Raw genomic sequence first — 12323 nt, forward strand, 5'->3', positions numbered from 1 at the left:
ACAGTATATATGGACTCAGCACCCTGGAAAACCCCTACAGCACTTCAATTGCACAGGATTACCCATCAAACTGTGATTTCAATAAATTTCTACCAGATTTTAGAAAAATTTGACCAGAAAAACCCACCGTAAAAGCTTTCAAAAAGTCGCACTAAAGGCAACTCCCAAATATAATCCAACAGACCAAGCAATTTGTAATAATATAACCTAACCAAATAGTTAGGATTATTCCCAAATCACTTTTACATAGACTCTATCTAGAACATTAGGACTCGTCTCAAATCCTAGCGACAAAATCCATTCCAGCTTTAGGGATACACTGGAGGGGAAAACTCTGCCGACCATCTGAGAATGGATCGGTGAAACAAAAAACCTCCCAGAATGGAGGTCGTCACTAGAAAGATAAGTTTACCTAGGTTGTTACATACATGACATAGTTTTGCTGAGATTATTTACATCATATACATGCAGAATTGGTTTACATTATAACCTAGATAACCGGATTCGTCCTATAGGCCCCATGAATCCCGAATCCATCGTGTCCGACACGATTCTCTCGAGATTCATGTCCAAAAACCATGACACGTCGTGTCCTATTTTGACACGTCGAATCCGACTGCGTGTCACGATTTTGGCAGCGTGTCCTGTTTTTCAGGATTCGTTAGGCGGCAAAAGTGACCTGCACGGGTATGAAAAGGCCGCAATTGGTCATTACAGCCACACATATTTTCATTTGGCAGCTTAATGATCAAGTCTAGGCCCTAGTATTGATACGCTATTCATGGTAATGTTAAATTCTTAAAGTAAAAGGATGAAAATGATCATCCTTTTACTTAAATTTTTAACATTATTATGAAATGACTCAAGATGTTTGAGAGTGGTTCCGGCCTCATTGGATTTCATATGGAGAAAGTAGAATTTTAGATTTCATTCAAAATCCAGCAGACTTATCGGTTTTTTAGGATTTTAGGATTGGGGGATTGCAATGTTTCCATTGAATTTTGTCATGTATTAGGGTATGGAACTCGTATTTAATCAAGAGCACCAATCCCTCTATGTACCTTGATGTTAGTGACATTGGTTGTCGAACTCCTGTATCATGACCCTCCTAAAAATGTACGCATCACTCAAACAAAATCTTGACTTGAAATGTTATGCTTGTTTTATCTTATGTTAATGCTTAAAGGGTGATATTAATGACAAAGATCCCTATACAGATACAGAGGTAATGACAAAGATACCTCTGGATATTAATGCTTAGAGGGTGATATTAATGACAAAGATCCTGATTTTCCAACAAGACTAAAAAATTAGACATTTCTCGTGGAGGCAAGAGGGCCAAGCATAAGAAATAGATAATAGATTGACATGTATTTGAATTTTGTATGTACTATGCATGCTAATAGCTATAGATGAAGATCTATATTTGAAATCAATAAATTTGTATCATTAATTAAAATTTGTGTAAGAAATATCTAATTTTTAATATATATATATATATATATATATAAAATAATATATAACGAATCCTACGTGTCCTGTTTCGGGGGGTCAACGTGTCCAAATCCGACACCACGAATCCCGAATCCCCGTGTCAAGTGACTTAGATTATAACATGATGATAACTGGACGGCACGAACACGTCGATCAAGCGCTATTCCTTTTGCGAAAAAATTGGGTGTACTGCTATGGGTCATTGACACGTAGTGGTCAACATTCCCACTTTAAAAAAGTTAATATAGCTCCATTAGTTAAATAAACTGCTCCTTATATTTATTATAATACTTTTCAAAAGTACTCTTCCTTTGTTATAACTTGTTATCCTTATGTCTCTTTATAGTTCTAGATTTAACCCTTTATATACTTTAATATATGGATCTTTTAAGTAACCTTCTATAATAATACCCGCTTTGTACTTATATATATTTTCAATAATTTTATGACTTGAACTTTTCTTTAAAATACCCCTTTATAATATAAAACTTCTCTTTATATATCTTTTATTTATAATCTTTTCTTTTTCTTTTTGAAAAGTTACAACCCTAGTGAAACGTGGCTATTCACCTCTTTGGGGTATAATATAAAATATGTGTCCATTTATGTGCCTTTGACTCGGTTAATTTTCTCCACGTAAAAGTAAAACTTACCATTCACATAAAGAGATTTTGTATTCCTTTTGTTTTTCTTTTACCTTGAAAATACCATGGGCAATTACCATGGGTTGCTAAAACCACGAGCTAGTAAACCACTTAATGAAGAATAAAGATAATCTTATCTACTCTTCCTTCTCTTACGTATAGTTTTAAAGATATTTGGAAAGATTCTCTTTTAATTTTATCATGCACTTTTTATCAATAATGTAGAACCTTTTTTATATATATGAATGTTCTCCTTCAAAATTTACATCGGACTATTTTTTATTTTTTTAATAGTATATCTTTTATATGATTTTTTTCTTTAAATCCTTCTTTTTAATATTTATATGTATTTTTTTCTTTTCTCTTTTTTTTTAGTATATATTTTTCATATGATTTATTTTTGGCCAAGGGCCTATTAGCGAAGCTGGGGAATCTCCAATTTGTGTAGCGAGTGCTTCAGTCATGACAACAAGAAGGTTGACGATTTTTAACAGTCAAGGACCTGGATCAGATTGGCTCTATGCAGCGGTGAGCGGCTAGAGGATCAAATAGCTCTGATACCAAATGAAGCAAACAAAGTTCGTACTTCCTGTTAACTACTCCAGAAAACTTGGAACATAAAGATCTCAACTGAAATACAAGAATATACATTACAAAGTCTGAATAAGATGATAATACAATTGAGAGTGAGGGTCTTGTATATATAGCCAGATAAGCACCCTTTCACGAGCGGTCATGTCTCCTTAGACATGCCCAATGTTACTTGGGAGCGGGAGCGGGAGCGGAAGCGGGAGCAGGAGCGACCATTTTCAGAAGCTCCCGGTTTGGGAGCGAATCGGGGAGCGATTTTTTAAAAATATATATATTTTTTATATTTTTTAATTTTTGATACATATATGTCAACAAAAACATGTAGAATGATGAAATAGACATAAAAAACATAAAAAAACATAAATTGATCATTGAACCATATATCACATCAATCATCTAGAAATTATAATCGTCATCAACCATGTCCACAAGTTAGTAAAATACATATTACAACTGTAACATAACATGAAGTTGATACATTGAAGTTGAAAGCTTTCAGAATTGAAAATTCAATAACATTTATCATCATTGATCACCAAAGTAACAAGTTGTACTTGTAAGCCAAGTTTAACCATTACAAGAAGTAATATCGAAGATATTTCTAAGTCCTAACTTCTAACTGTTAACATGATATGAAATGTTAAAAATTTATAAAATGAAACATGAATAATGAGATGAAATGAAACAACTTTAGTCTTTCACAAAGCATCATATTCATAATTCACAATCATTACCAATGAGTTATAATTGCCAAGGCCCAACTTCAAACTTCAAATTTTCATTGTCACAGTGATATAATGTTTACAAAAAATATCATAATGTCATAATGATATGAAAGAGTCAAGAGTCAAGAGTCAAGGACTCAAAACTCAACAGTTATGAAAACTAAAGTCTAATAGAAACTAAAAAAGACAAGTAAACTGTAAATCTACAAGTGGCCCTTGCCACGAGAGTCCCCAGGAGTATAAGTAGGTCGTGGTGGTCTTCTAGGAGTCTCCCGCACAGACCGACGACCAGAACTAGAGCCTCCACGCGAGGGTGTCGATGGAGGTGGCGACAGCAATGGAACAAGACTCGGGCCCCGAGAACTGCTACTGGATGGTGGAGGTGGAGGTGGCATGGCTGCTGCAGCTGCTTCATGTTCATCTCGTACAAACTCCTCTTCTAGTTCTTCCATATGTACAATGCCATCCTCCAAATTGTCGTCCTCAGGGTGATTGTCCCAAATTTTATATGTGGGATCTTCATTAGCCCGATCACAGTAATGGCTCAACAACCTCAAATTGTAGTGCACATAAACCAAGCTTTCTGCTCGGTTTTCGTTGAGCCTGTTTCTTTTCACATTATGTATATAATTGTAGGTGCTCCAACACCTCTCTGCAGAAGAAGAATTTACAACCTGTGAAAGAACTTTTTTTGCCAATTTTGGCAAAAGTCCGTGGCCGCCATATGTTTCCCACCATGTGAGAGAATCAAATTTATCTTTGTCGTCCATTGCATGGAAGTTACCATACAAACCACTGCCACTGAAGTATCTGCCTATTTCAAGGTGCACAGCTGCACATTCCTCCCTGTCAGGCACCAACTTTTCTAATGCTTCCAGATATCCTCTAGTTACCTCTTGATCTAAATGGGGTTTGGTCCTAACACCACCCCCTGCTGCAGGTTTGCCCAACCAAGATTCTGAGTAGTATTTTGGCGTAAGGATATACGCCAAGCAATGTAGTGGAAGGTTAAGCCTATTCCACCGTTCACACACACAATCATGAATCAGTTTGTACAAGTTGGGATCTTTATTATGAACAATGTCTTTTATTTCCCCCAACATGGTATCCATTTGCTCATACACCTCGCCAATCACTGGTTTGTCTGTATCTGCAAACCGAATCATGTTATAAATTGGCTTGGTGAAATCCAATACCTGTCTCACAGTTGTCCAAAACTGCCCATCAAGAGCGGCCTCCTCCACCGTTTCAAAACCTACCATGTCAGCTACATTTGTAGCCCTTTCCTTTAACACCTGCCAATGTGGACTTGATACCATGCTAGCTAATGCCTCTCTTACCTTCAAAAGGCGCCTGAAGGTGAGGTAATAGCTACCAAATCTAGTCCTCGCAATCTTCAGCAACTCCAATCTCGAGTGACTGCGGAAAAGGCCATGGGTATTGCTATGATTTGTAATAAATTTTATCATTTTTTTTCCTTTCTTGTACAAATCACCAATCCATTGGTATTGTTCATTTTTGTTTTTGACAATATCATGCAACAGAAGGTTCAATGTGTGAACCAAACATCCAGACCAAAATATGTTCGGGTATTTATCCTCAATAATTGCTCCCGCTGCCTTACAATTAGGAGCATTATTAGTGATGACTTGGATGACATTGTATGGGCCAATACGCTCAATTGTTTCAAGCAATGCTTCTGCAATGTTGATAGCGGTCTTGAACTTGTCTGAGTAATCATGTGCAGCTAGAAAGATGGCACCACTTCGGAACACAGCAAGAACACTTATCAATGGCTTGCCTTTTACATTTGTCCATCCATCAGATACAATGGACACCCCATTGTCAGTCCAAGAACTTGTCATTTTATTCAAAGACTGTGATATTTTTGCTTTTTCATGATCAAGGCCAACAGTTCTTGCCTTGTCATACCCAGGGCTCGTGTATCCTTTAGGGGCATCATTTATGGCAGAAACCATTTCGTGCCAATAATGTGAGCGTAGAACATTGAATGGTATCCCACATGCATAGAGGAACCTGTAAACTTTTGAATCCACATCATTCCTACACCCCTCATCAAGGAAATCTGATATGATTCTACGCCTTAAAGATGATGACCCTGTGCCTCCATGTCCATATCCACTGCCTTGGGAGGATGCTGAAGGAGTTCTTTGTGATGGTGAGATTGGTTCAAAGAAACCCCTTGATCTTTTTGTTCTGTATTGGGCGTCCTCCTCTTCCTTTATGTATTTGGCTCTATCTGTTGTTGACACCTTGTCACAAGTTTTGATTCCTATTTGTTTCTCTCCATCCCATGGCCTTTTCCCGCAGAGGTGTCTTCTAGCACGGGTGTATGAGCCTGTGTAGTCAGTGTTGCAATGGGGGCAATGAAATTTAGTGGTTCCACCCCCTCTCCCTGTTTCAGCCCTGTGAACATATTTCCACAATGGAGTTTGGTCTTGTTTAGTTTTTTGACCCTCATGTTCACCCTCCTCCACCTCCTCCTCACTGGGGTTTTCACCCATTTGACTTCCTCCGGCTTCTTCATCCACCTCTTCAGTTTGAGGCCCCCTCCGTTTCCTACTCTCCACCACCATAATAACCATAAAAGGGACCAGGAAGAGGAAAATGCCAATAAATATCCCCAGGTCCATGGTGTTTGATGTTTGTAGGGTTTGAGTCTTGAATCTGCAAATTAATTTAGTTTATTGGGATTAATTCATTTAATTTATTAATTTAATTTAAATTAATGAGCTTTAAACTCAAACAGGTAAATTAAACTAACCAAATTAACTACCTAACCAGCTAAACTAACTAAATGATTAAGTTACTTACCTCTGCAGGCTTGCTCCTCGCTCCTTGGCACTTGCTCCTCGCTCCTCAGCTCTGGCTCCTTGCTCCTCAGCTCTTGCTCCTTGCTCCTTTGCTCTTGCTCAGCTCTCAATCTCAAGCTCAATGAAGTTGAAATGATTTTTTTGGCCCATTGGGCTTATAAACAAAATAAAAAATTTCTAAATTTTTTTTAATTTTCGGGTCCGGCGGATTTTTTTTCCGCCGGACCGCTCCCGGAGCGTCTTTTAATGCCCGGGAGCGATCAGGGAGTGATCGCTCCCGGGCATTAAAAGACGCTCCGGGAGCGCGGGAGCGATCGCTCCCTGAAGCGCTCCCTCACAGACTAGGGAGTGCAAATTTTTTTATGGGAGCGCGCTCCCGAGCCGCTCCCGCCCAAAGCGCGCTTCGGGAGCGGGTTCGAGGGGGGGAGCGCTCCCCCGCAACACTAGACATGCCTCTTTGTTTAACTAATTATTAATTAAATAATCATTATTACAATTATTTATATTTATCAGTGTTGTGAAAATCGCGATAAAATGAAATTATCGCGATTTTTTCGCTGTCTCAATTTTATCGCGATAACTATACGAAATAATTGCCGGAAATTTTTTTTGCCAATTTGTATTGAAATTATCGCGATAATTTCGATTTTATTGCGATAAAAAGGGAAATAATCGCGGGGGGTCGCGACAGCACTGTTTTATAATGTTTTTTTTGGTTTTTTAATGAGCTCATTTGGATAGTCGCGCGCGGAGAGCAGAGGAGCGCTGGGAGACCAAGCTGGAGAGGGCTTTTCGCTAAATCTAAGTGCTTAGAGGAGAAAATCAAGAGGAGACCACCGATTTCTCCATAGAAACGGTATGTGGATTAATTTTTTTTTTGTTTTCATTGTTTAAAAACATTGTTTTTGTATGTTTTTCATTGTTTTTGGTTGGGTAACTTGGTATGGGCACCATTTTTCTTTTGTTTTCATTGTTTTTAAAGATTTTTTTGTATTTCTTCATTGTTTTTGGTTGGGTAACTTGGTATGACTATGAGAACCAATTTTTTTTTTTGTTCTCATTGTTTTTAAACGTTGCTTATGTTTTTTTCATTGTTTTTGCCATTTGGTTGGGTAACTTGGGTTTGGAATGGTTGGGTAACTTGTGTTTGAAACTTTGAACTTTGGAATGGTTGTTTTAGGTTGGGTAACTTGGATTTTCATTGTACAATGTAAAAATTAAAAATTAAAATGCTAAATTGTAATCCTAATCCTTATTTTCCCATAGGTTCACAACTACACCAAAACACCATTCAAGACTTCAAGTTTGCAACTTCAAAGTTCAAAAACAAACATGTCAAGGAAATTGGATCCTTTCTGGGAATATGGTGTACCTGATTCTCCGAATGATAGACTAAACTTGAGTTGCAAGTTGTGTGGCCACCCTATGTCCGGGGGGGTGTACAGGTTGAAGTTTCACCTTGCAAAAATCCCTGGAAAAGATGTGGGGCCTTGTAAAAATACAACTCCTGAACTTGTCCAAAGAGCCCTGAGAGCATTGGAAAATTTAGAGCAAACTAGAGAGGCCAAAGAAGAACTCAAAAGGCAACTTAAAAGGTCAGCTGAAGGAAGTGGGCCAAGTGGCACTCATTCTATTGCAGCATCAACCAATCCGATAGCTGCCACATCATTTTTTGTTCCTCGAACCACACCTGGTTCACAGCCATCTATCGGTTCAATGCTAAAAAGAACTGAGAAAGAACAAGCTGACAAGTTGCTGGCAAAATTTCTCCTCTAGAGTGATATTCCTTTCAGCATTGTAAGGAATAATCCATTTTTCCAACCTGTTGTTGATGCTATTGCCAGTGTTGGCCCAGGGTACAAAATCCCTTCTTATCATGATTTCAGAGGCCAGATTCTTCAAAATGAAAAGCGTGACTGCACCCAAAGATTGGAGGATTTTAGGGCATCATGGGCACAAACAGGATGCACTGTTATGTTAGATGGTTGCACTGACCAAAAGGGGAGAACCCTTATAAACTTCTTGGTTAGTTGTCCCAAGGGGACTATGTTTATCAAATCTGTTGATGCATCTGCACAAATCAAAGATGCAAAAACTTTATGTGATTTGCTAGATGTGTTTATTTTGGAGGTGGGTGAACAAAATGTTGTCCAAGTCATAACGGACAATGCTGCAAATTATGTTGCTGCTGGCAGGATGCTTATGGACAGGCATCCTACTTTATTTTGGACACCTTGTGCTGCACACTGTATTGATTTGATGTTGGAGGACATAGGGAAAATTCCCTTTGTCAAAGATATTGTTGATTCATCCAAAAGCATTACAAAATTTATATATAACCATACATCTGTGCTTAGCTTGATGAGAAGATTCACCAACAACAAAGAGTTGGTGCGCCCCGCCATTACACGGTTTGCCACCAGTTTCATATCTCTTCAATCCCTCTTGAATTCTATGTGGGATGTGAAGAGAATGTTTCTTTCAGAGGAGTGGCATGCTTTGCCAATGAGCCACAAACCAGAGGGAGAGGCCGTATGCAGACTGGTTTCATATCAGGAAGACTTCTAGGCGGGAGTGCAGGAGGTGTGCGCCGTTACTGAACCTTTGGTAAAGGTTCTTCGGTTGGTTGATGGTGAAAAGCCCGTAATGGGCTATTTGTATGAGGCCATGGACAGGGCCAAAGAAGCCATTCGGGCCTACTATGATGATAAGGGAGATGATGGGTTTCAAAGACAACTCCTCCTATGGGGAGTGATTCATGAGCGATGGAACAACACACTCCATCGTCCCATTCATGCTGCTGGGCTTTTCCTGAACCCTGCATTTTCTTATGCATGTGGGTTTGATTTTGATGCTGAGATCATGGATGGATTCTTATCCTGTGTCCAGAAGATGGTGCGATCTTCATAACAACGTATAGAGATCTCTAAACAAATTGAGACATATAGGATGGCAGGTGGCACATTTGGCTTTGAGATGGCTATCAATGGTAGGACGATTAAAATGCCAGGTATTTTTTAGTTTGTAACTTTGTTTCAAATTTCATTGTCTCTTCAAATTCCATTTTTTTCTTATGTTTATTTAAAATTTTATTTGTAATTTTGTTGTAGATGCATGGTGGATAATGTATGGTGGCAGGATACCCCTTCTGCAAAAGCTTGCCATTCGCATCCTCAGCCAAACATGTAGCTCCTCAGGATGTGAGCGCAACTGGAGTGTATTTGAAAAAATACACAACAAGAAGCGCAACAGGTTAACACTTAAACAATTAAAATATTGCAAATTTCCAAATAAATTTTTGAATTCATTAAACAATATTTTTTTTATAATTATTAATTATTATTTCATGATCTTTGTACAGGGTGGAGTCCCAACGATTTAATGACATGGTCTACGTCTACTACAATCTTCGATTGTGGGTGAGGCAACTTGAGAGGACACCTGATGTGGATGCCATCTCATTGGATGGGATTGACACCACTGCTACATGGAGGGTTAAGACCGAGAGGCCTCTCATGGAGTCTGCTGATGATTGGTTAGTGCAGGATGTAGTGGAGGGGGAGGAGGAGCAAGAGCAGGAGAAGGAGCAGGTGGAGGAGGAGGAGGAGGAACAGGAGGAGGAGGTGACACCACCTGCCCGGGCTACCACTACCACCAGTAGAGGACGTGGTCTACCTCCTATACCTCCTACTTCTAGTTCTTCAGCTTCTAGAGCACATCAGACTCCACTGCCATCTCCACCAGCGTCTACATCTAGAGGGAAAGGGAAAGCTGTGGCATTTTCTCGCAAGAGGGGCAGAGGAAATCAATAGGATTAGACTTTCATTTTATTGTATATGACATTATGACATGATGAGATACATTATCATATTTTTTGTTGATATTTTGAGGCTGATTTGGGACTCAGGAGTCAGGACTTACTATTCAAGACATGATTCAATGTTATGTGTGATTTTAGCGCTAGAAATGATACTAAACATCTTATATATTAGTTTTTTTATCATATTTGTGTGTCAATGTATTTATTTTATGTTGTAGATGGTTTAGATATTAAAAAAATTGAAAAAAAATGAATATTTTTGTACCAAACGATTATTTCCCGATAATTACGATTTTTTCCAATTTTTTCCTCACACCGATATTATCCCGATAACGATTAATGCAACATTGATATTTATATTATTTATATAATTTTATTCGTAACAATCTGCCTTCAAGTTGTTAAGCTTCAAAAAGGACCGGCTCTAATACTATTTGTTGGAAACACTGAGGAGGGGGTGAGTCAGTATTTCGCTGATTTTTACACGGTTAATTTATTAGATTAAATATTCAGAGCATAAACCACCACCGAACATCATTACATCAAAAAAGAACAATACACGAAGAATCCCATCTCAAAATAGGCTTTGCATTATAAATGGTTTACATACAACAATTTACCAGCGAGGCTGGAAGGAAGTACAACACTCCCCAAACCTGAAGTTATTTGCAGACCAAGTCTGCAAGAATCTTCAACGTCCTTTACAATCAACTCAATCACAACTACCACAACCTTCTGTTGTCATTTTCGTAGCAGCTTCCACTATTGTTGCTGCTATCTTCTGCAACTGTTGCTCAATTCTTCTTCACTGCCATCACTGCATCTGTCACTGCTGTTGTTGTTGCCACATCAATTCCCACTATTGCCTCACTGAATGCCACCAATGTTGCTACTGCTGTACCAATTGTCTTCTGCTTCCAATGTTTGCTACAACTGCTCTAAATGTCTATGGTCGTTGTCATACTGCCATATATATATATAGATATATAGATATCACTGTCTAGTGTTTGTGCATCATAGCCAAACATCAAGGAGTCATATGTCATTGTCATACTACTGACATGTCATACACCACTATCTGACCAAACATCATTATCATTGTTTATCGTTGAAATGATCATACAAGATTTCTATTATACCACTGTTGTACAATGAGATCATTATTGTCAGGTCGCCAAGGTTACTGTCATGCTAACACATGGATTACTTCACTGTCATAAGTTAAGGCAATCACTACAGTTGTACATCATGAATATCCCTTATTTCAAACCCTAGCATTAATCTTTAGTGTGTACTTCTTAACAAATCATGACAACATATATTCATCTCAGACCAAGAATTGTGTGAGCTGATATGTTCTGCTAACAAAGAAAATCTCAGTTCTATAGATGAGTGCCCAGCAGATGTCTTAGTTCTTCAATTGATTGATCAAAATACAGGACCAAATACCATTCCTTCAACTTAGAGTAAATATTCTTGGATTTGTGCTCAGAGATCATATCACAGTAAACATGCAGTGCCATATAAGATTAAATGTGTTCATTGGTTAGGGCCAAGTTGTGAGCCTCAGAGCTTGCATAAGACAACCATCAACAGTCACGCACTCCTGTAGTACTTCAAAAGTATGCTACCAACAGATCACTGGAAGTATCTCAAGGTTCCTTTAGGTCACTGTCATCAAGTCATGTAGTCAACAAGAGATTGTCATTAAGAACAGTCATGAGGCTCCTAAAAGATGCGAGCTTCAGATCTGTCCAGGAATGTATGTGCTTAATCTGTATGAATGTGTACAACTCAGTAACAGTCGATGCTTGCCACAACCAGGAATTACACCAGATTATGTGCCAATTTTGAATTACATAAAACAAATAGCAAATTATCTCCACAAGCAGCCTTGATCAACTTTCACGCTTTCACAAACTTGATCTCTGCTTATACTTCCATCTCTCTGCCATAGACATAAATCATCAACACAAATTTTATACAGGGAAAGTTGTCATGCTAATTTCTGTGGATACAATAATCCTGGAACAAAGACAACTTCACATAAACTTCCATCCATGTCATGGTTGAAAGTCAAGAGCACAGTGATAGACCTATATACTTCAAAAAATCAACCGCAGAAGGAAGCCATAGGACATCAAACTCTTAAATATATTTTTTGTGATGGATAGAGCGATAAGTTCTGGCAACTGTATCCAAATCAGTCTTGATG

General features: G+C 38.4%; 1 protein-coding gene across 4 annotated transcripts in view; it reads right to left on the minus strand.

Annotated features, from left to right (window-relative positions):
* LOC149181676 (uncharacterized) overlaps positions 1-12323 on the minus strand; it is a 385322-nt gene that overhangs the window by 305613 nt on the left and 67386 nt on the right. The gene's annotated exons all lie outside the window — the stretch shown is intronic.

This window comes from Pinus tabuliformis, chromosome 3_2, assembly GCF_031772625.1.
Source record: "Pinus tabuliformis cultivar Carrire ecotype Pingquan chromosome 3_2, CPIR1, whole genome shotgun sequence".
NCBI classification, from domain to species: Eukaryota; Viridiplantae; Streptophyta; class Pinopsida; order Pinales; family Pinaceae; genus Pinus; species Pinus tabuliformis.